This window comes from Anas acuta, chromosome 13, assembly GCF_963932015.1.
Source record: "Anas acuta chromosome 13, bAnaAcu1.1, whole genome shotgun sequence".
NCBI classification, from domain to species: domain Eukaryota; kingdom Metazoa; phylum Chordata; class Aves; order Anseriformes; family Anatidae; genus Anas; species Anas acuta.
In genome coordinates, this window is record NC_088991.1 from 4,460,240 (window position 1) to 4,487,177 (window position 26,938).

At 38.8% G+C, this 26,938-nt stretch overlaps 1 long non-coding RNA gene across 4 annotated transcripts in view; it reads left to right on the top strand.

Annotated features, from left to right (window-relative positions):
- Window positions 1-15,205: 15,205 nt before the first annotated feature.
- The window catches only part of LOC137863637 (uncharacterized), a 103,882-nt gene continuing 92,149 nt past the window's right edge, over window positions 15,206-26,938 (top strand). For all 4 annotated transcript variants that reach the window (XR_011101010.1, XR_011101011.1, XR_011101009.1 and 1 more), the window contains exons 1-2: window positions 15,206-15,315; window positions 20,511-20,656. This is a non-coding gene — a long non-coding RNA (uncharacterized lncRNA). The remainder of the gene's footprint in view (window positions 15,316-20,510; window positions 20,657-26,938) is intronic.

Genomic DNA, 26,938 nt, shown 5'->3' on the forward strand with positions numbered 1-26,938 from the left:
TAAGGCCACACAGTGTCACCAAAGATGGCAATTTATAATTGGGCCTGACAGCCCTCTTGAAGTTAGTAGGTTATATGGTGAGCAAAAGCAGTCCATTATAAGTAGAAAATATCTGTTTGAAAGCCGTAATCCATTTAGATAGTGGATCTGCTCAGAACCATATGCAGGCTTTCCATCTAATTTTGTCTGCAGTGATGTTCTGAACACAGTCTAACTTCAGCCTGGGAGAAAAAGGAAACCTGTCATGTGGATGGAGAGAGGATACTGGAGATGAGCTGTGGAATTACACACAGATTTCAGAACAACTCTGTCTTCCCACTTTCATGACTTCCTATGAGACTCACAGGGGTTTAAATTGAGTACTTTGATGGGATATTTCTTCTCACAGAAGTAAGCAACTAGAACTTCCCTTCTGACAAAGACTATGTATGCTTCAGTTGCTACAACTACTCCTACAATTTAGCCTTTCAAGGAAGGGTCTGGCCTCAGTTAATTGTCAGCAATCAGCCTTCAGAAGGATCAGAAATCACTCTCCTCTTCAGAGATATGCTGGTTGGCCATACAGCAAGCTGTGGGTGAATGTGTAGCTGATTTTCTCACCATAGCTGTGGTGGCTGGTAAGGATCTTCCTTGTGTTTGAGTGGCAGAAGAGGAAGGAAGAGCTGTGGATCAGATACATCTTGCATTATTTTATGAAGAAGCTTTAATATGTAAGCTGACCTTAGGCAGCACTACTGACAATGCCATTCTTCCAGCCACACTATAGTGCTAAAACAGGTGGGATGGAATTGGAACTTCATTTGCTATGAATGCCAACCAGGGCTCAGAGGACAAGTGACCCTTCGCAGATTCAGAGATAGTCTTTCTGCTGGAGCCCCTTTGATCTAGCGGCCATGGTGAGCGACAGCTTCCCCAAACGGGACTTATCTACCTGTGAGGACTATTAAAGGAATAATCTTTCATATCCAATTGAAGAAAGGAATTTCACAAATGCAAAAAAAGTATGTGTAAATGAGTGTGTGCTAATGGGAACTGTCATCAAGGGAATCTGGTGCAAGCAATTCCCGAACGGATGCAAGATATTGTGGGTAACCATGGCTGTCATCCTCTGGAAGTAAAACAAAGCACACAGAATGGAAAACGTATCTTTAACAGAATAGCAAGAAAAATCCTCAGCACTCAGCATCATATATGAACAAATTAATATGTTTCTTTCTTCTGAGATACATGGGTAATCTGTAGGGTAGAAGACTTTGCATCTCTTTGAAATGATCTCCAGATGCCATAATAAAATGTGCCAAAACATAGAATGGTACAACTTTAAGCTGGTGTTGGATGATAACGATACCACTTACTTCATATTTAAAGAAAAAAAGAGAAATCTGGTAGTCCGTTGAGCTTTACACTCGTTTTTCACCTCTGATAGGCTTAGTTTCCTTTCACTATTTTATTTAGATTAAAAGCCACATCAGATATTTGTGTGAATACTTCAGACACCTCCAGTAGTTATTTAAAGTACAGTAAAGCATAAGAGAACCGTGGCCAGATGATATACAACGGAGGGACCAGGTGGAACAAAGACCTGTGGAAAGGTTCTGAAGGATGCGAGTTCAGTAGTTTCTTTCCTTCGTTCTTATTCATCTGAGTAATAAAAAGAGTGGCCCTTTTAAATGAGGTTAGAAGTTTCAGTGGATGCTGTGGGTCTACTTGCAGTGTGCTGGAGGACCACCCATGACTGAAATAGCATGCAGGTACTGAAGGTCAGGAGAGGAATGTGTTTGGAGAAGGCTGAGTGCTCAGAACTGTGCAGTGTTACTTGCCCAGCCTATCAAGGGGAGTTGCGAGATTAGTTAAAATCTGTGCAGGTCTTTGAGGATGCACTTCAGCCTGAGGATGGCTCGTGAGCACAGCTATCTGCCAGAAGGATGCATGACACAGACAGCTCTGTCATGGGCCACTGATGTCAGCAGAGCTGTGGGGCTGACTTTGATGGATGCTGCATGAAGCCTTAGGTCAAACTCCGCTTAGTGTAAGTGGCTCACGTGCTTCCCTTCGCAATGAATAGATCCAGCCTGCAGTAACAACAATGTTTGTAAAGCAAACCATCACTTTTCACAACAGTGGCTAGACCTAGGGATTGAGACAGTGTGCTGCTTTAAGTTGGAAGACTGGGGTGGGGATGTCTCTAACAAGGAAAAGTTTCTGCTCCTGACTACAGAAATACGAATCTTGCAGGTTTGGCTCCTGGGTGCGGTAGCTCTGATTATTTATGACATTAACAAAGCAGAAATACTTTTTAATTTTAAAGACTCCTCTGTGTGAGCACAAATTGCCCATTTCTTACAGTTGTGGTATTTACATGTTGCAGTTATTTGAGAAAATGAGACCAATTACTCATATTGGGCAACTCCAATTCATAAGTTTCCTTGCTTCTCTATTTTTTCTGTCTTGATTTCATTTAATTATAAGATTTTTATTTACTTATTTTTTAATTGTACTGTAACTACCTAGTTCTATACATTATGTTCAGGGATGTTGAGAGATGTAATTATAAAATCCAGATCGCTGTGTGCTTTCTCTCTCAGCACTAGCATGAAAGATGCTAAATTTTCTCAAGCTAAAATGTAGCTGGAAGGTTTCTGGTAAAAAGTAATTTGCATTTTTGGATAACAAACAGAAAAAAGGGCAGATACAATTTTCCAACACCTGCTCCGTTGTTTTTTTTTTTTAACTTCTTCCATTGAGTCTCTGTCTGGTTTAGAATTGATTTTGTGCCTTTCACTGAAAAGCCTGAAATTGGCTTCTGACAGAGCTAAAATATTAGAATAATTGGATTCTGTCCTTTCTCATTATATCACTTTCTGTTTCCTTCAAAGTAATTTTCGTAGAAAAGATGTTTCTAACATTTCCTGAAAAACGTCTTTCAGCATAAGCTTTTTCCATCTGCTTTTAGAAAATCAGAGTATTTTATAATTATACAATCAGCTCACTCAGGTTACTCATTTTCTATTAAACCATTTTGTACTGCTAGGGGTGTCATCTAAGAAAGATGGAGGAAAACTAGAAATTAAAGGTCACCTTTCTGCCTCAAAGTTACTGCTTGAAAAAGGTAACTAGACTTTGTTTTTTGAGAATAATGACAGCTTCCCTTCATTTTTATTAACTTATGATGGAATTACATCATTCATCTTAAATGTTGAGTAATAGAAACCTTTGATAACTGTTTTATAACTCTGGTTTGTGGAATGAAGTCTCCAGTGGTTTGCCAGAACTAGTATTCCAGCTGATACACTTTGGAGCATTATGTGAGAGGTTTGCTTGAGTAAGGGTTGGGTTAAAATAAAATGAAAATTAACTAATATTTTAATTGCTTATCTTTTAAGATATTTCAAGCTGAGATAGATTTTAGGGGGATTAACTCAATCTAGAAGTGGAAAAAGTATTTAACTTATATAATGTATTGAGATGAAATCAATAAGAAGTGAATAAACCCAAAGCAAAAAAAAAAAAAATCTGAACTGAGAAAAAATAAAGTAGCTTATATGAGACTTGTCAGAAATAATTCTCATGTTACTGTGGTCAGCTCCCTTTATATTCTTCCAGGTATCTGCTTAGCTTCATGATAAACACATTAAAATTGTGAGCATGGTAGGACAGTGAAAGGACAAGCTCTGCTCTCAGCAGGGAGATATACTGGGTAAGCTTTTAGGATGGGGAATTTATTCCCCAGACAAATCATGGTCCTGAGTGTGACAGGCAGCGTGCAGGAGTCTCTTTGCAGTCCAGCAGGGTGCACTGCACTAACATTGCTAAAATCCCAGTAGTGAAACTCCTCAGTAACTTCGTTTTTTTCCCAAGGGGCTTTGACTAAGAGTGCAGCTGCATGATGAACGTGCTTACAGTAGGGCACTGGCAGGTTAAGAAAACACTGACTTATGTCTGAAAATGGTTCTAGGGTCAACTGCTACCAAGACATGAAAAACTTGATCTGGAGAAGAAGTGGCTGTGTCTGAAGGAAAATCCTGTGGTATGATGCCAGGGATTCTGTGAATTATTAGGTTTGCAGTATGTAAACAATATATTTTAACTTAGATTATGTGTGTACGGCTCACTCCTGGAAGAAGCCATGACTCCCACTGGCTTCAGTAAATGCTACAAGTGTACAGAGCTGCTGTGGATATGGTTCCTAAATGCTGTGTTAAAAGAATAGTGAAGTTCTGGATTAACCCTTCCAAAACCAGAATTTCTGCAAAAATACTCCTGGATCTCCTTTTTTTTTTTTTTTTTTTTTTTTTTTTTTATGTACAGGCTTGTACTTAGGTATAACCATTCCCTATATCACTTCAGAAAAGTTTTCATGTACAGAGAAGCCTTTACTTGTGCGCCATGCATGCATGTGCAAGGTTCAGTCCTGTGTTGCATTTGGTTATGTGTATATATGCAAATGCTGTGCTTCTCCAAGAAGTTGTATCAATGAAGAACAAATTTGTAGATTGCATGCAGAAAATTTGTGTAATGGAAACAAAAACACACACATTTGATAATTAGATAGGCTTAGATCCCTGTGCTCTAATGTCGGGAACATACATTAAAGAAAATGAGTGGGCTTTGGGTTTAAGACAAGACAAGTAACCTTTTCATGGTGTCTATGAAATCAGCTGGTAGTGACTGACAATTGTCTTGGCAGGAAAGATGAGTTCAAGGGAAATGGGCACGCCCTGGCTTCCACATCCTAGCCTGGGAAGTGACGAATAGACTGGTCCACCTGGTGACATCTGGCATGTGTGGTAACCTTAGGTTTTAGCAGATCCGTTTTGTTTTCTACACCTTCTTTTATTGTTGAACATTCTGAGGAACTCTGGTGGTGTTTTGTTATGAAGAGGAACGCGTGGTTGACAATGAATTGACAAAAGAGATGGTAAGGGGAAAAGATGGTGGGAAAAAAGATAGAGAGTAATATAAGGCTGCCTTACAATACTCTGTTCTTACACATTTTGCTCACTATAATGCCACTCTAGTGCTGAAGTCACAAAGCAGGCTTTTTGCTTTGCTATGCAAGCTCTACTGACACAGGCTAGGGACTGAAGCCATTTCTTGACTCCACTAAAAATTCAGGGGCATAAACGCTCACTTGTTTCTAGGCAGACACAGAGACAAAACTTCACAATTAAAGTGTTTCATGCACTTCTGAGGATAACTATTGATTCCTTCTCTTTTGTAGCATCCACTGAGCAGCTGAGCTTACTCTCTCTCATTTGGCCATTGGATCAGTGTCTGAAGTCTCTTCCTTTCTTAGGAAGTTTGAAGCTACTCTAGCTACATTCTTTACATTCTGAGCCAAAGCAGAATCTTTCTGGAAATAGTAAATTCTTGGCTGATTATCAGTGCTGTTACTTTTCTTCTAATTTTTTTGCTTAAAATTTAGTTAATCAAGAACCCTGATATTATCATTGTAAACTTGCCCAAACTACTTTTACAAAATGTTGATTTGCCTGCATTATGCACAAGCTATAGAAAGGCTCTTTTTAGGAAAGTCTGCTCAGGAACATACTTATTTACATAAGCGTAAATAAGCATACTTATTTGTGTAGTTTACTTATTTTTTTCTCAAATATTTAGGGTTCTAATCAATAAAATATACACAAGAATACAACTGAAGATGGAGAAGGACAACTCTGTGGCTATATTTCAAAGCAGATAATACTATTTTTAATATTTGATGTCCTGACCTGACTACTGCTGCTTGCTGTCTTTCCTCCTGATCTGTATTTGTAAAGGCAGCAGAGAAATTGATGATCCTGAGGGCAGTGTCTAAAATTTGCTGACTGTGGTGAGATATTTCATTGCTTCACTAGCACTGGTGGATGATCCACGTGTCTGAAACAATGGGAGAGTAAAAAGAAAAAGAAACATTTAAAAGCTTTTCTAGGCTGTAGTTTTGGTACTCTTAGAGTAAACTGGATAGATTAGTGATTATTCTGTATTTGCTTTATTTGGATGCCGAGTGAGATTTGAAGCTCACATTCAGTTTTGGTAGAAAACATCTCCAGATTTCAAGATCTTGGGTTCTGGTGGCCTGCCGGCTTACCTAACAGGCATGACATGGAGGAGGAAGCTGTAGTTCAGTCCACGGGACCGTAACAGGTTGTTTAACAGGGCTGGTTCCAGCCACCACTTGTGTTGGTGCACAAGGCTGTGCACCACGTAGGTGCTCTTCTCCACAGGATCAGATGGGCAACCCAGCATAGCACTGATGGTAAAGGTAAGTTCATCCTGGGTTCCTAAGTGAGGTTTAAAGGTAGGGAAAGTAGAGGATGCCAGATAGTAATGATAGGACATAACAGTTTCAGCTATTCAGAGTGGAACGGCGAGGAAAGAGAGTAGAAAACAAGCATCGAAAAGGGCAAATGTGAATTCAGGCACAGGTACTGAAGAATTTCTCATATGGAAAAAAAAAAAAAAAAAAAAAAAAAAAGAAAGGCAATTCTGGTTTATATCTGAAAGATGATTACAAAACCAGAGATGCTGATGGGCCATGGGTAGTGTATGTACTGTGGCCATATTTCCTGGAACAATATAGAGGAATGCTACTAATTAGGTTTGATATTCTGGACTATTTGAATATTTTTAGAACAGGAATTGGAGAAAAGTTAATAAGGAGATTCTTTTGTAGAAGTGACATGGATTGTGTTTATAGGGAGAGAATAAAAATAAATAAAAGCAGCAGAGATGGAAAAATTTTCTAATGCTCTTTCACCTCAACTGAATCCATACTTGTCAGGGAACGTAAGGCTTAAAAAGGAAACCCTCTGGAAAACTTTGAGAGCTGCTACTTTCATCTTCACCTTCTGAGAAGTTTCAAATATCAAGAGCAGAGAAAGAGAGACACACAGAGAGAGACTGAGTCTCTAATTAGTGAAGGAGGCAGGTAGGATATTAATTGATTTGTTCTGCTACTACTTTGACCGGTGCTGTGTCTGAGAACAATAGAAGAGCTGTAATGTTCTTCAACAACGGAACAGAGTTTTTATTGCATACCAAGTTAGAAACCTTGGATCACAAACTGTTTCTGAAAAAAAATAATTTTTATTATACTGCATTTTGCTGCATGTATTTTAATTTCATTGATTTATTCTTTGTTTAGGAATTGGTTTCACAGAGCTTGGGCTTCTTTCACTTTTTGAGGGTGTTTGGAAAATCCTGACATTAGTCTCTGTCTTCTGGTAGTGGCAGAGTGCAAATCTAGCAACATTTATGAAGTGGAATAGTATGGTTTTATATGTGATGCAGGTCATTATAAACTTGAAAAATAAGTAAATGCAGGAAAGAAGTTGAAAAAAGGGTGAAGGAAGGATTTATTTTTATCTGTCCTGGACTGCAATTTAGGGTCAAACTTACTATGTAACAGTGTCTGTCATGGCTCCACAGTCCCAGGTTTCCCAGTGAAACATTATCCTGCCACTGCATAGTCCTTTGAAAGTTGCCTTTGGTAAAGGTGTTCAATAGGGCTAAGAGCTTAATTAATGATTTAGATCCAAAGAGACTTTTAATTGCAAGAGACGACAAAAATAGTGCTATAAAAGCAGTGCATGTATTATGACAATTAAAAACTAATGGCTTACAAAAATATATGGGCTTGGGTATAATTTGAGCACTTAAAGTATGTGAAGGAGAACAAAAGAACAAAAAGGGGGTTTCAACAATAACTTCTGTATAGCCCTAGAAGCAGAATATAAGTTGACTAAGAATTTAATGAAACTCTGCAACACAAATTGTGTATGTATGGGAGGTCTCAAAAAAAAAAAAAAAAGTTAAGAGCTTTTAGTTACAAAAAAGGTTCCAAAGTTACAAAAGGTTCTTCCTGATGATCATTTTAAACCTTTTTTCATAGCAGGACTGCTTTCCCTAGATGCTGCAACTAGTTTAAAACGTGATTAGGCACATGAGTTTTATACAAAAAATAAAAAAAAAAATCTGTTTGTCTAGGTTCCCTGTGTAGCCAAAAAGGAAAGACAGGGATGATCACACCATGAGAAAGGTGGCTGAGATCATTGAAATAGTGTCCTGGTAAGACGAAATGTCCTTTACAGGTGTCTGTCTGACACCATAGTCCAATGGCAGCATAATGGTCTTGAATCTCACTTTGTCTTAACTAGGCTGGGAATGTAAAACAGCTAATTGGTAAAAATATTCAAGTAAATACTGGTCTCTGGGCATATCGCTTTGGAGGGGATTTCACCTGAGACAAAGAAAACCTTTTTGGATTTGGCAGGAGAATGCCCAGATAGGGAAATGGGCTTGTTTATTTGTAGTGATTTAGCTCAACATCTGTGTAATGAATAAAATGTTCCTGTGGGACAGGTCTATATGTCAGAGCAAAGTGTTGCTTTTCCTAAAGGCAGTGCCTCTCATCTTTGGCCAGATGACTCAGGGTGCGTACTTTTTATAATGGGTGGTGGCTTTTTTTATTTTTATTACCTGTTTATTCCACCCAAACCTGAGCCATGCTCGTGCCTGTCACTATGCAAGGTGTGTAATTATGTCAAGGAGTAGTTTATGTAGGCTGAGAGCTGCATACGTTATGTATAGGATTAGAGAATTTCTGACGTGATTTTGATACATGAAGGTACAATGAAAGAGTGACATTCCCATTTTCAAGAGAACTCATTTGTCTATTTGTTTATTAAGCATCATTCTCTGACATTTCATGGCCCTTTGTGCCATAGAATAGAAAATAATACGTGGGGGAGGAAAGAATAACCAGTTCTCCTCCTCTGGGGAAAAAAAAATCCTCCACCCAAAATAAGTATTTGACTGTTTTGCAAGATAATGTCTATCATGAGTCTATCATGATGTAATATCAGGCACCTGGTGCAGTCACATCATCATTGGTTTCAGCTTTTCTTCATGACTAACAAAAGTTAGGCAACATATACCAAAGGGGGAAAAAAAAAGGAAAAAAAGAACTGCAGGCCAGATGGTTTTTGAGAATGGAATAAAGTGAGAGGTGAAGTAAGCGTTTGACAAGAATGCACAGGGAGAAGATTAATCATCACTTCATGTTCTGTGTCCAAAACATTGTGTCTTTGCTTGTCTGAGATATCTGATTTTTAATTAGACAAGAGGCATTCCCTTTAAGATGCTGTTCCTCTGGACGCTAGTATTGTACAGATGTAAACAGCCCACAGTCCTCAACAGAAAAAGTGATTAAAAGAAGGATTTACACAGTTTGATCTCAAACTACCGTGATGGTATGCAAAAGTTAACTGATGAACTGCCTGAAGTGCAGTACAGCACGTGTTTAAATAGCTGAGAATATCGGTCATCTCATTTTAAAGGTCACGTTGGTTATTTGTGTTTGTTTATTTTCAATAGGATTAACAGGAACATCCTGGACACACACAGGAAATTGGCAGAATTCATCAAGGTTGGGCCATCCGGGTAGCAGGCAGCATCTTGATGCTGCAGCTGGTTGTTCTGAGGTTTTAGCTGTACGAGTGAAATGACTTGGGGGTGATGTGTACGGCTGTAACCATCACTGTATATGTTTTCACATATACATATATCAAATACATGCAGCAGTTTGTATGCGTGTGCTGTACACACAGAGCGCTGTATTTGTAAGAGTTCTCGTACTGTTTTGAAAGTGACTTAAACATTTGTTGATCGAGTTGTAAATACTGGAACAGAGGAATATACAAGGAAATATAGATATCGCAGAAAATTCTAAATGTACAATGTTAGCTTTTTCTTTTGTATAAACACAATATATGGTTAATATGTTGGGGTTTTTTTTCTGCATCTTAATGACAATAATGGTATAACAAATTGTTTTAGTGCAAATTAATTTTATAATCAAGTTTGAAAAGCAATGATCAAAGGCCTAGTGCCTGTCTAATAGTTCTTTGCATAACTGGAACCTGATAGAGGTTAATGCCTGCATGATAAAATATTTTTATTAAACAGTATCCTTCTGTGGTAATTTCTTATAAGGACCTGACAGCAGGTTGCTTTTGTGCACAGTGGATGTTAAAGAAGCTCACGTTTGTGCAGGTGGATACGACTACCTCTTGATACATACGCAAACAATATATATATATATAAGTACAACATTTGACATAAATATAAATTTCTGATTTTTTATGTCCCTGATTTATATATTCTTGTAATATTCCATGACTATGTGAATACATTAAAAACCTGTCATGACATTTAGACTGTTAACACAATTACAAAAGCAAGATTTTTTAGTTTCAGGTCTGTCAGCCCTCATTTCACATCCTGTATTGTGGAAAGATGGGCCAGTTTCAACAGGCTTGGATTTCACATTTGGGAGAGACAAGAATTAGTCTTTCAGAGACTGTTAGAAAAGTCAGCCCTTAACCACCACAGTGATATGTCAGTTTCTGCTCACTGAAGGAGAAAAGAGAAAAGCAATATTGCCAAGTGCTTAAAAATCGTGAAGTTTACATTTTCTGCAGATGACATAAAAGAAATACCAATTTCTGTAGTTATGTATATTTAGCCTAAGTGACTTCACATCAGACATAAAAAGTAAGAAAATTATTTTCTAACTATCAGGATTTTTTTTTTCCCTAGGACCTAAGGTTGACACAGTTCATTCCTCACATGCTGTTGCTACTAATCAAGCGGCAATCTCCAAGCAATGCTGATGGCTACCTGTGCAATCCCATTAAGCCATGACCATAGTCCCTGTTGAGGGGGAAGACTCCCCCATGTAAGTTTGCTTCTGACCCCTCCGGCTCCTGTTCCTCTCATGGCATTCATGGTTACACTGAATGACTCAGCCTTTGATTCAAAAGAACTTGGGTTTGCTCACTCTGTCTTTCTGGATTAAACAGGGTTTGCAATTGCTTAGTGACTACATTTCCTTTCTGCTGCTCAAATAACTTTGACATTTAGGAAATTAAAAATGATCTCTAGGTATAAGCATCTTACAGGTACGTATGAGTTTTGGCACTGGCACATGAATTTTCATTCCCTATCTAGGCTGTCATTCTGCCTTTAATGCTGGGAAAAAGGCACAAGAAACACAACAGTTGCTAGTTCAAGAAAAAAAACTTCCCCTGAAGGAAATGTTCTTCCTAATAACTGGTAATCAAAAATTCATGTCTGATGACTTATTTCCATGCTAAATCTTGTCCCATGGTTTAAAAGTCTGGTTTTATTTCTTAGTAATGTAGTATTTGATGATGATGATGTTGTTGTTGATGAAATATTTGGTTCTTTTTGTATACAGATATACTACTGGTCCTGATTATGTCATGGGGCCTTAGGTGGTCATGGAAGAAACAGATTACGTTACTCAAGCCAGCAGCAGCAGCACATGCTCACCCCGCTATCCAGCCAACATTCCTCAACTCTGACCTGAGGACCACCTCTGGAGATAAGAGTCCCTTCTTATCAGTGAGTCCTCGTTTTTTTTGCCAAGTCTGTTAGCAAAAACGACATTCAGAGCCAACAGTATAGATTTGGACAGCAGAGACTTGTTCACCAGAAACTGTTCTGAGATCACTGGAATGATTTCATGTAGACCACCAGAAACTATGTATTGTAACAGACTCATTTCACCTAGGGCTTGAACCTTGAAGAACTGGCAGATTATCAATTCTGTAACTCATTTGTTTCCTCAAGATCTGGCACTTGTTTAACTGTTTCTATCAGAACAATATCATGAGTAGCATGCATACAAGCAACAGTGTAAATCAGTAGATGTTATTTCCACTTTAAAGATGGAAGCTGTCTCTACTGTACTCTTGACTGGGGTTGTCATGTTATAAAATTAAAAGTATTCTTCATGTGGCTAATTATTTGCCCAAATCACAAATACCTTTTAATACTCCTCCCTCTCCCCCACAAATAGCTCATATTGGTTTTCAGTTGTCATAAAACACTACCAGTAATCAGAGGGGTGGCTGAGAGACAGATGTCTTAAAAACTTAGGTCCTGCAGACTTGCTCATATATTTTTCAGTAGCAACATACAACAGCAAATGACAAATTATCCTGACTAACTGCAGACAGCTCTTTCCGTAAAGTTCACAAAAGGATTAAGAATTAGTTGATAATTTCTCCATGAATCAGTTTGTACTTTCCAGTGATGTTTGCGACCATTTTCCCAGGATGACCTTAAAACATTTTATAATTTTATTTCATGTATCTGAGTATAAAACTGTGCTCATGCATCATTTAGCACTCTTCAGCTGAGAAGGTCGCTATTTTGGCAAGGCTGAGTGTTGATGTCTTTATGGATGGAAAATTTTGGTTTTACATTATATCAGTAACTCTACAAGATGTGATACTGGGATTTAGGGATCTAATCTGCAAAACAATGAATGGGATCCAACTCTGTTCTTGTTAAGCTTTGAAAGACTTTTTTTTTTTGACTTTTGTGGCACATGCAAGTTTTGTTTAGTTATTTGCTTGAAACTGAAAGGCTGAAGAACAGGAAAATCAGTGTTTTTTTCCTTGCTCCAACATATGTATTTATAAAAAATACAGATTCCTTGCCTATTTTATTTTTAAAATAGGAATGAAATAAGACTGAAATATTTTGAAATCTCTTGGATAGGATGTTATGGAATACTTATTTTTCCTGTTATAGAATATTTGTTCTCTTAAAGCCTTTATCTACAGTCCCACAACATAGAGAAAATAAATTCTTCCAATGTTAAATGTCTGGAGCAAAACTGACAATTTAATTTTTGCTATGAAAACCTGACATGTTTTTGTTTTTTTACTTTGATTTGATTTGATTTTTTTTCTCCATATAGATGCTGGTTGGAATGCAGCTTGAAAGTCACGTGAGAGCTTCAGGTTTGTACTTTTCTAAATGTGGTCTGTCTGTGTATTTTATAGAAGATGATCATCCTGACTTGCTTTGTAAATTGTCTTTCTTTTCTTCTGCATTAATCTATAAGTTATTACACAATAACAAGAGATTAGATGATCAAAAAAGTGGCCACTTTTCACCATCTGTTGGCCAAAATGCTGTGAGACCTACTTCCTATTTTTTAGATAGTATTACCACTGGCTCAAGGCAGGAGCTGGGCTGTAATGCTGTTGTGCTGTGGGGACAGGGAATTCCACAAAGTCTGAGGTCAGGCAGCTAGGCATTGTTCCTCTTAATGCCCCATGACACTTTGGATCCAAAAGCAATAAATCCTAATTTTTCCCCTCCTGGGAATTACAAATGATGTCTTAATTTACCAGCACTAAGAAAACTCTTTTTCTTATCTCTTTGTTTATAACAGCTTTCTTATTTCATAACAGAAAAATCCAAAAACAAGTCCTAGAAATTTCAATTTAAAATCTTAGAACAAAGTGAGCTGGCCTGATTCTGTCCATGGTAGGCATCATCAGGTCTTTCTATCTTGAATACTTTCTGTTTCAAGAATGTTTTTCTCACAATATCTATTTTTAAATGTTGCTTGGTCTTTTGAAAGTGATAGGTATCTGTTTTTGAATAAGTTGATATGAACAGGGAAAGTCTCTGCTGCTGACTACAGTGTTAGCACTTATGTTGCTTTCAGGATTTATTCTCCTAACATTGGAGGTAAATAAAGAAATTTTCTCCTTCTACCTTTGAGGGAAGGCCAGACATGGAAGAGCAAAGTGGAGCCAAGCTTTGAAGTCAGCAGATCACCATTTATTCTGTGCTCAGGCCACTACATCCCTTATGTTTGCAGATACTGGTTCATTCAGCCCTCCAGAAATCTAATCGTTTTAGGATTTCCAGTGTCTAGCTTCACAGTAGCGTTTCTTGCCATGCAGAAGCCTTGCTATTTCAAGACAATTAAGAGATATGAAGAGAATTGGTGGAAGAGTGAATCAGGGGTCATAGTCTAGTTCACTACCCAGCCAACCAGTGCTCAGTCTGATAAATGAAAACAAAATACAAAGTTTAAGAGGAGTGAAAAAAAATCTTAATAAATAATTAGAGCTTGAATATGTCGGAGAACCAGGTTTTCTTGGCAACACTGGGCAGTAGTCATTTCTGAACAAACAAGATTGAAATTCATGTTTCAGTGAAGCAGTTTGGGAAGCCTGTTTACCATGCTACACAAAGACCATTTCCGATGCTCTCTGCAAGATGAATTTCTTCAGTGTGCTGGAGGTGGGCAGAAACGTGATACATTCATAAGAAGATGTGCCACAGATGCAAGGTCAGTCTGTTCCCCAGAAGAGACAGGCCATGCTCTGAAGGCATCATTTGTATCGACATACCAGGGGACATTTGGTTTTTAACCACTTTGGTGCTGGCTCCACTATTCAGGGGCTCTGAGCTTCTACACCCATTCATGTCAGCAGGGTTTGAGTCTGTTCAGCAGTTGTAAAAAATCAGGCCTGCAGGTGTGTGCTTTCTGCAGGTATGTTTTACAGGTGTCTGTAGTGCATGTACAGCAGTTTGTTCCTGTGTGAGCTAGAGAGCGCAGGTTTGTGCAAGAGGCTGACCTTGGGAAATGCCTCCTTAATCAGAAATATAGAAAACTACAAGCCAGTTAGTGCCTACTGAAGCCCTTTGCCACAAGGAGGTATTGCTAGTGGTACCTGTGAAATGGGAAAACAAGGCACAGAAAGCTGAATGTTCTCTCTGTAACCCCACACATGGTCCAGGAGACTGCATTGCCTCTCAACTCATTTATGCTGCTGTATGTGGCTGGGGAGGAGCCTAGGCTCCCTTTTTAAAGCAAGATAGGGGGATATTCCCCCCAGTCCACCCTACAGCATCAGGTAGGGCTTGGGAACAGCAGCCAGAGTGGCCCTGGACAAAGGGGCAGTGAGAGGAGCTGTGTTAGCCCATTCTGCATTTGCCATCCCAGGCAAATACCCCTCTTGTGCCCTAAACCCCTCTTCCCCAGTGCCAGCTCATGGGGGTTCCCACTCCTTCTGCACCCTTCACCTCCATGCAGCTCCACCTGTCCCTCAGCTGCCAGGGAAAGAAAATAATAGGTGTTAATTAATGCTTCTGCCCCTGCCTGTGTTCTTGCAACATCCATTTTCCTCATGTGGCTTTTGGGTTTAAGATTGGGCACCTGGGCAAGAGCTGAGTGCCGTCTCCTTTTCACCTTTCAGGCCCTCTCACTGCACTCCCACGTTAAGAGGTTTGTTTGCTTTAAGAAAGCGTTTGCCGTCATTGAGAAGGAATGTATAAAATCTGGTGTCAATAAGCTTAATTGGTGTGAAGGCTTGATTGGGCTTGGGGGAGAGGTGTAGATATTGCCTCCTGCTGAACTCTCTAAAGAGTCCTGGTGGCTTGGCCTTGCTGGAGAGAGCTCTTGAGTAGGAGCTTAAGGTGTGTGAGTAAAATCCTCAGACGAAAGGAAAAATGCAATTAATGGTGGGTTTTTAACGTAGCTGGTGGTAGTCAGCTCTGATGCAAAGACTGGAATTAATGCTGAAGTGCACGGAGATGTTGAGGAAGTAGAGCTGGTGGATTGGGGAGGAGAAGCTTGTATGGTGGAAGAGGGGAGGTTTTCTGAATCTGGGATAATCTGGGATTCCTAGGGAGAGGTTTCCTAGCTAAACCAGAGAGTCTTGGTTCCTGCTGGTGTGGTTCAACCTTCCTGGGAAGACACTTCAATGTGCATTTGATTAAGAAGAAAACAGGCAGAACAAGTGGAAAATAACAGTACATCTCCAAAGAAAATTCCAGTAGGCAGGCTCTGTTATTTGGCATCAGCTGGGAAGTCTAGGCTAAGTAATCTGCTTTTTAGAGGTTAGCAAAGGGGGTACAAGTGTGCACTTCAGGGTAAAAGAAATTAAGGGGTAGCACAGCTGCTAAAAAATTAAAGATGATGTATTTGCCTTGATAAATGCAGCATGTTTGCCAGAACTCGGCAGTTGGATTAAACTCAAAGCATATGTTCTCTGACTTCAGGATTATCCCACACTGGGCTGCATCCATCAGTTCTGCTCTCTCCTTAGCAAAACAGATGAAGCACCAGAATTGCCTATCTGCAGTCCAGCCATCCTTGTACCTCCTCCAGTTCAGTCCTTAAGCTTCCTTTTTCTTCTTTTATCCTGTACATTCCCTAAATAGGTTCTTCCCAGGTTTTAGGTTTTCTTCCTTCTTCTTTCTAATGTCTTTATTTTTAATGTATTTTCCTTATTATTTTCCCTCTGAGAAATGACTGTCATATGTTCAGTGTATTTTCAGATGAAGTACTTCTACGTTCTCTCCTTTACTTCCTTCACGTTTTGGAGAGGCTCATCAAAAGCACCCCAAAATAAATCTGATTTTCTGTTTTTTCTTTTTTAACTTGCACAAAAATTGACAACAATAGGCTTCTGATTTCCTTGTATTACTTAGCTTTTATACTGATCAATAACTTATCAGTGTTTCCTTGCTTATTTCAATCTTGTTTACATTGTAAGCTCTTTATATCAGGCACAGTTGTTTTATTACAATCACTTAAACACTAGGACAGTTAAATCTTGGTTTGTATTCAGGGTGAATCCTGAACTGTTGATAAGAGAATAATTTAGCACAGAGGCATCATTCATCTCCCCGTATAGGGTATTTGTTACAATTGGTGTTTTGGTCAGAGTTTGGATGAATTCCTAAAAATAAGTTGATGATTTTCTCATCCAACGTATAATGACTGACAGGTTGTCCACTGATCTCTTTAATTGGCATGAAAATCTGGGGTGGCTAGGGGTCCAGATCCTGTCTTTTTGGCTTTGTGTGTGCTGTCCTACTGATTAACTGTTTAACGAAGTAGGTGGGCAGGGTGTTCTGCTTGTGTTTTCCTGCATCCTTGTCCAGTTCTTTGCTAAATCTCTCCAAAAGTGAGTTGGAAATATTTGGGTGAAGGTTTTTTATTTTCACTATGTTTGCTTTGTTATGAAAACGTAAGGACATTACAGAATGAGATGAGTTTGAGATATTTTACTAGATTTAAAATAGCGTGGAGAGAAAAAAATGAATAAAGCCCATGATCATTCTTGCTGTTTGCAAAATGACTCTTCTAGAAAGTAATACTAGTTGAGCTAAGGCAATTCAAAAGGATGTTCTGTTTACATTTAAATATTTATGCCTTTTTTTTTTTTGTTTGAGTCCATTTCAATTATGAAAATTTGAGACTTTGAATTTTCATTTTGATTAGAAAAATGTCACTTTGTAATTTAGTAGAACCGTGTCTTGGAAATTGTATTAAACAGAGCTGGGAACACAAGAGTTGCTGTGGTTATATGAATATACAATAAATACAGAAGTTTACTCCCTCCAGTGAAATAATCTGTGGCACTTTCTTCTCTGTTGTTGTCTTCTGTTTTAATATTCTCAGACTGATTTGTCTCATTTGTCTTGGCATTTCATCTCAAAATCTGCTTTACCAAAACTGTCCCCCATTCCAAGCAGGCCTCTGTGTCTCTTCACCGTGGAGAACGCTCTTTGCACAATGTACCTACTTTAAAAATTGCTGGTATTTTTGCTGTCAGTTTCAGTACAGTAGATGATTATTTCTCAGAGCCATCCTAAACAAAAATGGCAGGAAACTGCAGCGTAACTGGGAGCTGTTTCCACATTATCACCCTGAGGCTGCTGTGCTGGGCAGTCTGACTACAGCCCTAGCTGCATGTGGAAGGCACCGTGTTTGAAGCCGCCCTCCCTCCCGTCACATTTATCACTTCTGGTCCAGCAGAGGCCCCACATCCAAGGGTGTGGGGGATGAGGGATGGGGAATAAACGCACAACTAAGAATTAATAATTAATTGGATGGATCAAAAAATAATAAGAATTGTTCTTAAAGACTTCTCAAGTACAATTGCAGTGTTTAGGCTGCCCTTCTCTCTGAGTAACTGTCACACCGTTAGACTAATTAGTCGGGTAGATTAATGCCGTCTGAGCCTCTCCTGAACACAGATACTTCAGGAAACAATCCTGGTATGTCTCTAGCATCTCCAGGAGGGTGGGCTGCCATGCTGAAGTTTCAGATTGCCTGCTGCTAACTCCAGACTTCAAAACCCAAATGATCCAGCTCCCTGTATTGCTTGGTAGGTGGGTTAGGGTGGGATCCAGAATCGAGCACTGAGTTTGACAGCAGTGTTAAGAACCGTGAAGTTAAACTGAAGGGGAAGTAGGAGGGGGATTAGAAAACCACAGAAAAAATGGAAGAGCACTTCAGCAGCAAAACTGGAAGTATTGGTCAGGTGAAGAACTCCCAGAAGACTTGTTGCCTAACTACACCAGCAAGGTGGCCAAGCATTCAATCAGATGCATCCTGCAGCATACGTTTTTTTCATGGGTATAAATTATAGCTAACTGGCCACAGCATTTGGGAGCTGAGTTCCCCAGAGACTGATTGCCAGGGGAAGGGTGTGGACTGCTGGGATCTGTCTGCAGGAGGTGGAAAGAAACCAGAAAGCAGCAAAAAACTGGGAGGAGCAGTCATGAGCATGGTCCAGAAAGGGAATAGCAAAAGGGTTCCACGAGAAGCAGAGCAGAAAGCAGGACTGGAAATTGTGCATGATTAATCTACTTGCTGTTTTCTCATTGTGTTGTGGAAACTTGACTTTATAAACTGAATTGCACCAAAGGAATATCTGTTTTTTATTATCAATCTTGTTTCTACATGGAAACAAATCAGATCGAAGGTCATTTTTTTATTATTATTCTTTTAAGTGCCATCATATTTTACTACCTCATTTGATATCTCTCATAACCATTTTCTTTTTCTTCATTATAAATGATTAATTCAGCCTCCCGGAATATTGCAGGGTTTTACATTGCATATTTTGCCAAAAATTGTTACTGGATCAGAAAACCTTGACTGGCTAGTAAGAAGGGAATTCTTCCTAGTTAGTATTCCTTCTGGGTAAAGAGTGTCTCTAAACTAGAAAAAAAGGAAAATTTTGGGGGGATTTTGCTAAGTGTTTGTACTTACTGACTATTATAAGTCAGAATAATAAGAAGCACTTTGCAGTTCCTGCTTTGTGAATATGTTCTAAATGACAAAAAAAAAAATATATTACTCTAAAGGTTATTTATGTTTTTTTTTTTTTTGGATAGGATAGGAAGCTTACAATGCACAATGTTATGGAGAAATTCACACAGATACGGGTTCTCTATTATTGTTATAGCCTGATATGCTTCTGAGGTTTTGCTGGACTGTCATTTCTAAAATTGCCTAGAGAAAGGAAAAGGCTTTCTCACTTCTGTCAGTTTTACATCTGTGTAATTACATGTTTCTCAGGGGATTTGCTCCTGTTTTTTTCCAGTCAGGAGAGAAGTCGTCTCATAATACGCAACAAATAAATTCCGCTTCCTTCCTTCAGATCTCCCAGTCAGATAGATGAAGAAAGATAATAGAAAAAAGCACTCAGACAAAAGAGTGAAAGTCATGGTCCGCCTTTTGGGAGAAAAGGAGAGTGGAGCTGCCCTGATAGGGGATGTAATAAGAGTTGTTTTGGGGGTGGGGGGTGGTAGGAGGTGGGCTGCTTGCTCTGCCAGATTTTGATTTAAACGTGACCACAATGGTGAGGCACCTGTTGAGAGCTGAAAGCTTTTCTAGAGATTTTGGTGCTAATTGTCACCTCGCAGCTGGAGGATTATGTGTAACCTGAGCATTTAGCACTGAAGTTCTTATAGCAGCCTTGACAACTATTGAAGGGAAAAGTTCCTCTTTCTTTTTTTTTTTTTTTTTCCCCTGCAGTTCAGACCACAAAGTGATGTTTTATAAAGTTTGTCTTTAACTTCACCTTGCTGTGATGCCCTTTCAAGAAAGAGGACTACAGCCTGCAAGTAAAGCCACCATAAACACAATAATGTTGTTTTCACCTCAAAAGTAACTGTAATTCTACTAAATGTTGCATTGTGTGCAGAACTGAGTAAAATCTCCCACTCTTGCAGTTGGCCCATGTAGGTTACTTCTGTATTCTTGAAATACCTTCTGTTATGTGAACATAGTAAATCTAAATTGATCCTCTGTTGCTTGCAATTGGTGAGCTAATAACAGACAGTAGAACAGATAACAATTCATTCAATGCCTGCTTAAGACTCCATTCACTTCACAGAGCCATAGTAGGATCAAATTCACGTTGAATTTGATGTGAATTTGTATAGTTTTTCTTGTTGCAAGAAAACAGAATGCTAGTTTCATGGAGGGCTATGGTACTAGTCTTTTATCACACATCCACAGACAGGCAATAGAAAGCATTGTTACTCATCGTATTTGGGTGACATACAAGTAGCTGCAAATCATGAAACTGGACTCCTGAAACCTAGTTCTCCTTCATTTACTCCTAACCAGAATTACCTGTGGAAGTTCCTCAAGGTTTACATTAATTTTCATGTATGAACTTTTTGTAATTCAGTGTAAGTTTAGGTTTCTTAATATACATTCTTAAAAAGAATGTTAAAGAGATAGGATTTAGTTGCATATACAAGTCTAAGTTGCACTCCTAGCTTGAACACCCTGTTATCTTTTCCAAAAAGAAGGTGGGCCAGTTTTTAGAGCATTAGCTAATATTGAATTCTCTCTTACCTAGGTTCAGATGTAGTAAAGAAGAGGGAATTTTCATGGTGAAGAACCCAATGTTGACTTTACAAATGTACTGATGGAGAACGTAGTTAAACCTGAGAATAATGAGGGCTGAAGGAAAATCTACATCCTTCAGCTGTGACTTCTGCAAAGGTAAGATTGAAAACCCTCATGAGAAATGAAAAAGCGAAGAGCTTATCTGGAATATTTCAGTTAAAGAGACATAACTTCTACAATGTATTGTAGTATTTTCTTTTTTGGTTTTCTATTTAAAAGAGTGGGATTAATTACATGTTATTGTCACCCAGTAAGCTTTAAACAATTTCCTTGAAAGTGTGACTGTCTTACCTTACAGTTTGCTCTGCAATTTCCAGTGGATTACCTGCAGCTTTCTAAACAGGTAGCCATACTCTCGCTGTTCACATCAAGCAGAGTGTTATTTGCTGGGATAGTGATGAATCAAAACAAAATAATCATTTCAGTACGGTAATTACATCAACTTTTATTATGTTAGTTCAGCACGGTTGCAAGTATAAATCTGCTAAAAAGGCCAGGAAAAAGATACATACACATGCAATGTTTTTAAAAGGCACAGTTGCTTGCTTATGTTAAAAGCTGCTAATCAATAGGACTGGAAATACTTAGAACTTTTGTCTTTTTGAACGACTGACTCACTTTGGAAAATTAAAAAAAAAAAAAAAACGTGGTGAAAGGAAATCTTCTTGTTGAAGAAATGTAAAAGTAACATTTTTGGCAGGCCACTTTGGGTGACGTCATTCTACAGAATGTGCTAAAGTCTGTTATTTTACAGCAGGAACTGATTTCTCAAGGCAGGCAGAGTCTATGGGCACTTAGTGTTGCTCTCAACTTCAGCCAGCCAAGATCTGTGCTTTTTTACACCTCGTTTGATGGTAATAAACCATGCACACTTCCAAATATGGGACCCAGAGGCTTTTTTCACATATAATACATACATGTGCGTGCATGTGTGTTTGAAATCTTTTGTACACTATTCATTGTGTGGGTTTATCTCTTGGCTGAAGATGTGCTCATTGCTAGTGTTCAGTACTTGTTGCCTTCTGGAATGGATTCTGGCAGATAAGAACACTAAAAGTAGCATTGCATTTGGGAAGGCAGAGAGTACCTTATTTTTCCCCCATACTGCCAATTTCTTGTGAGGCAACAATTTCTTGCTGTTCCTCCCTAGACACTTGCTAATACTCAGTCAGTAGGATTATCAGAGTGGCTACAGTTCGGTATACATTTGTTTCTTCATGAGTGAGAATAGGTCTTAGCTCTAAACTACGTTACCTTGAGTGCAAACCTTCAGTAAATTGCAAAAAGCTTTTCCTGTATTTAAAGCATTAAGTAGTAAAAGGATTAGGCTCTGTTGAAATTATCCAAGAGGGAGCATGAATTAAGCACTCTTTGGAGGGCTTAAGGATTGTCCAGTCTAAGAACCACTAAATGTAGCTTACTTGTGTGCTAATGTAAGGGAGTATTTGTATTTGTTAGGTTTTATATAACTACTTTTATGTAACATCTGTTCTGTCCTGGTTATTTGGACCACTGAGCCTAGTTGTGTAGTACAGGTACTTGAAAACAAAAACATACAGAATACAACTAGTAGCAGAGAATTCTCAGGGCCTGATCCAAAGCTGGCAATCTGTTAAGCTGTAGAAATCCTGTGGACTGCTAATGGAATAACATGTCACTTGGCATAAATTAGACTGGCATTATGATTGCTGCATCTGGAAATAAATATACTAAATATGTTTCATGTCCATTCTTTTCCCATTGCATTTTATTTCTGGTGAGAAATACCACTGCAATAATCTGAGTTGAATTGTTGTTTCTAGATGTTTATTAAAACAATGTTTTATTACTTGAGACCCCCAAGGTCTTTCGTCTTCTTATTTCTTGTGTACTAGCACGGGAGTACTGCTTTGGGACTTAGTGTTGCAGAGAATTTGGTACACTCACTAAGAAAAATCTGTTTGAATAATGTCTAGAATGGAAATCCATGAGATCTTTTAAAGGTTTGTGATGTCTTATCTCTGTTAGATCAAATATATGCATTTTGCTACGTTCAGTGAGCACTTCTAGCTTTACAAGTTACATTATATAATGTTCTCCGTTTTTAAGATAAATTGGCCCTAATACTGGAAACAATATTTTGAAAGACTTGTTTGTAGGGAAATTGTACCAACTCTGTGCATGTGGAATCATGGAAGAATAGCAATTTCACAATAGGCAGACCTGGCTCAGCTGCCTATTACAAAGTTTGGCATTAAGTGGATAAGGAAGCTGGGTTTGGAACCTGAAGAGAATTAGGATGGAAAGGACAAGGCTATGGATCTCATACATCATCAGGTTTTGGGGAAGCAGTCAATACCAATTGGGCAAGATACTGATGGAAGTGATGAGGAAGCCTGGGGATGGATAATGAATTATCCGGACTATCGTCTTTTGTCATATTGATGAGCCTGGTACAGGGAACTAGAGAGAAAAGAAACTGAAATAGTTTTGAGGATACAGGAAAGAAGAGATTTATCTATATCAAAGGAAAGGGTAAATATGAAGGTTTTCTGGGACCTAGTAACAATTAGCAGCATTTCAGAGCCCAGAATGAAACTGGGGATTCCCTGACTTGCTGCTCCTCTGCTACCAGCAAATCCCTGCCAAGTTGTTGGGGAAGTGCATGTTAGCCCTTTTTGGTGTGTTTCAGGGATTGCTTTGTACTGTTACCAGACATTACTTTTAGCTCATAGCAGAGGTCTGTATGGTACATCTAACAGCTGTAGCAGACAAGGAATCACCTCAGCATGAGATGCATCAGTGTTAGCATGATGCCAGGTGGTGGAGGATTTTTTTTCTTAATCATAAAGTTGAAATCTAGACCTCTTAGAAGATTTAAAGTGCTAAACAAAAGTGTTTTGTTTTTTTCATTGCCTGTATATGTGCGTGTACTTTGTGGAGGCAGGTACATCTACATGTAGTCCGCTGTTTCTTTCTGTGCCTGGTGCTTGCTTAAGTGCCCACAGTGGATCTACTTTGAGGAGACTGCAGGTATTAAAGAGCGTTTTTCTGTAGGATTCTTACATCACTCCTTGCCCCAATTGGTGTTGATGGATAGGGCTGATGGGCTGCGGGAAGATGGTCATCTCTTGGTAGCATAGATCAATGCTGTCCTGGAGAAAAAGATTGTGTGCTGACACCTACCATCAGGTCGGTGTTGTTAGGCGAGGCCTTGGGCTGTCAGAATTTGTGCTGTGGGGGCTTTCTGGGTATATGGCTTGAGGCTGTCATATCTTCTGTATGGGTGTGAATAAAGGTGTTCAGGTGCAACTAGAGTCAAAAGGTGGAAGCTATGTTTAGGTAATCTGAAAAATAATGTTGGTAATCTGCAGGTAATCTGAAAAATATATGAGGAGAAAAATAAATGAGGAGAGTGGTTACAGAGATTAGTTAGTGTTTATGGAGCATGCAGCTTCTGTAATGGTAAAAAGCATATAGGGATATTGATTTTTTGTCTTGACAAAAGACTTCAAGTGGATTATAGTGGAGGATATCAATGGCAAGATTTGAACAGAGATAAAACCATCCGAATGGTTGTTTATCAGATTCCCTCATGAGCCCTGGACAAAGAATGGTTCTTACACAATAAAATAAAATTTGGCAATAATGAAAGTTTCAGGACTCATAAAATACAATGCAAATCTTTAGCTAATTCTGTTTCAAAGTAGTTATCAATACTCTTTATTGGTACTATTAACCATTTCATATTTGAAATCTTTGTCAGTTGGTGAAGGTCTAATTTCTGAAGAGAAAAGTCACTGCCAGGTGGGTGAGTGTCCAGTGTCATTATGGTATTCCTTGGCTACTATAAATCAAGGAGAAGTTTGGGTCTCATTTGGCGTTGTCCAAATACATACACTTTTAGATGTAATTAATCTTAGCAAGCCTGAATTAACAGAATCCCATTGTATTGTTTACATTATGACTAGACTTTCCAAATCAAAAAATAATAATAAATCCATGTATATTTGAAATATAAAAGGCTTAGTACCTAATTGCAAAGCGTAAGCTACAGCAGTAAATATAATGGAGGCTTCTGTAATTATTTCATTTATTTCTTTTTTGTATGTGTATGGTCATGTATGTGTACAGCTGTGTTTAGATGTTTAAATGCCTTCTTGAAATACACTCTGCCTTCTGCAAATTATTGAAGTAGCAGCTGCTGTCTGCCGTGCAAGCCAGGCATCGTGGGGTAGAGTAAAATTCTTCGTCTTTCTCCATGAGGCATAATTTTATTAGGCTCTACTTTAAATCATAAGGATGCCTGCTGAGTATGCTCTGCTGTTATGATTTTTGGGTTATTGCAGCACAGAGGTAGGATTTTTAATTTTAAAAGCAAAAAAAAAAAAAAATAAAAGCTTTCCAAGTTCAACTGCATTGAGTTACTTATACATGTATGTGAGCAACTGGTAGTCAGAAGAGGTGCTAGCACCAATTTGCTGGAAGAGCCCAGTGATTGTTCTCTAACAAAACCCAGTTAAACTCAGGAGTGTCCTAAGATAACCTCATGGATGTAGTAGGTTATTGTACAAAAAGCAGGAAAGCAAACACCCCTTACTCTAGTGGAAGAACTGGAATCCACTGCCCAAGGAAATGGGAATAGCATGGAGATGTCTGAGCAGGATTACATGATAAGGTAACTCACATATACCATGGGAAGGAAACACGCACAGGGTCTATTACCCTAGTGCAGCTGTGGCAATGTAACTTACTCTCATTTTCCCTTGCAGCGGTGTGTCTCTGCTTTGTCGTGTTGTGTAACCCATGTTCTCCCCTCCTGTTATAGGACTAACTTGGTTCCCCAGATCTTCTTCATTTCAAGGGTCTTTTTATAATATTACATTGTGAGGTATTTCAGGGGCAGAGACCATATCTTATTTATTGCTTTTATGAGTCATTTAGCCCATTTTTGGATGCTTGACAGATAATAATGTGTCTGATTGCATCATGTGGTATACCAGGTCTGTAGGAAAACAGACTTTCAACTCTGTAATGAAGTCTTAAGTTTGATTTAGTGTTTACTCATTTGACAGCAGATGCTAGCCAGAATACAGATCATTTAAATTCTATGAACTGACTAAGCCAAAGGCACTATAAAACCAAGTATCATCAGTGTGCATCTAATAGTTCACACAATGTAACGCTGTCTAGATTTTCATCGTTAATGTTCCAGGGATAAACATGGAGCACTGGATAGAAGAAAACCTGGACAGATTTCAGCTGGAAAATATTCGCAGTATCTAAATGTTCTATAGAATAAAATGTCAGTGGCTGTCATTTTGCAGTAGTTCTGCTACAATTGTTTCCCAGTTATTGAACCCTACTGTAAGTTGAAAAGCAAACCAAAACTTTATTTTTTCCCCACCCCATATAATTTGTTCTTGTGTGGGCTTTGGAAAGCTGTAGTTGTGGAAAAACCAACAAATTAATTCCTAACAGAAATAATTGAGCTGACAGCTAAAGAGATGCCCACTTTCTCGGTCACTTAAAAAATGAATAACATTTCTTTTATTTCTGTTCTCCATTATTAATTATCCCACTGAGTGAGGCTGAGTCCGATGCAGAAAGCTGATGCACTGCTGGGATGGCATTGGCCAGGTCTGGGGACACAATGTTCGATCTAAGCAGTAGAGGGAGGAGTACTGTATTCTTTTTCCTCCTGAGGGACCTGACAATTAATTTCAAGAAAGGCATAGTTCTTCGACAAGTATTAAGCCAAGTAAATTTGTTCAGTTATTGCCTGTCATATGACAAATTAATCCAACAGTTTCCATGGATGTAGGGTGTTGGAAATCCAAGGTCTAAAACGCTTTTGGTTAAACGTGTGTGAAGGACGGATGAGTTAACATGTTTTGTCTTACTGTTTTAATGGGGCTGCCATGGCTTAATCAATTTGAGTAAGTGCTTTGGGACTGAAGCCCGGTCGTTAGTTTCAAACCCAGTCCTCTGCTTGGCTTGGTTCCAGCAGACTAATGCTCCAGAGACAAAAGCCAGCCCTTGAGTTGGTGCTAACCGAGACCACTTTCTTCCAGAAGACAGCATGCAAAGGCTGTCATGCTCTAGGATCAAGAATATAACTCAGTTACTGGAGCTTACCAGCTCACTGTCAGTTGGCTGAGCCACAGCAACTGAATGAGAACATGCTTGAAGGCTGTCACAAACAGACCCTAAAATGTACGGGGGCGGCTTTCAGAGCAGATCTTCCTTATGAAACTAAATGGGAGAAGCAGAGCTTTAGAAACCTCCCCTCCAAACACAGACCTGCAAAGCAAATGCATGTGGAATGTAAACATGGGTAGTGGGATGTCATTGTCTGAAGGCTTCTGAGACTGAAAGTAAGGCAGAAAGGATGGGAGT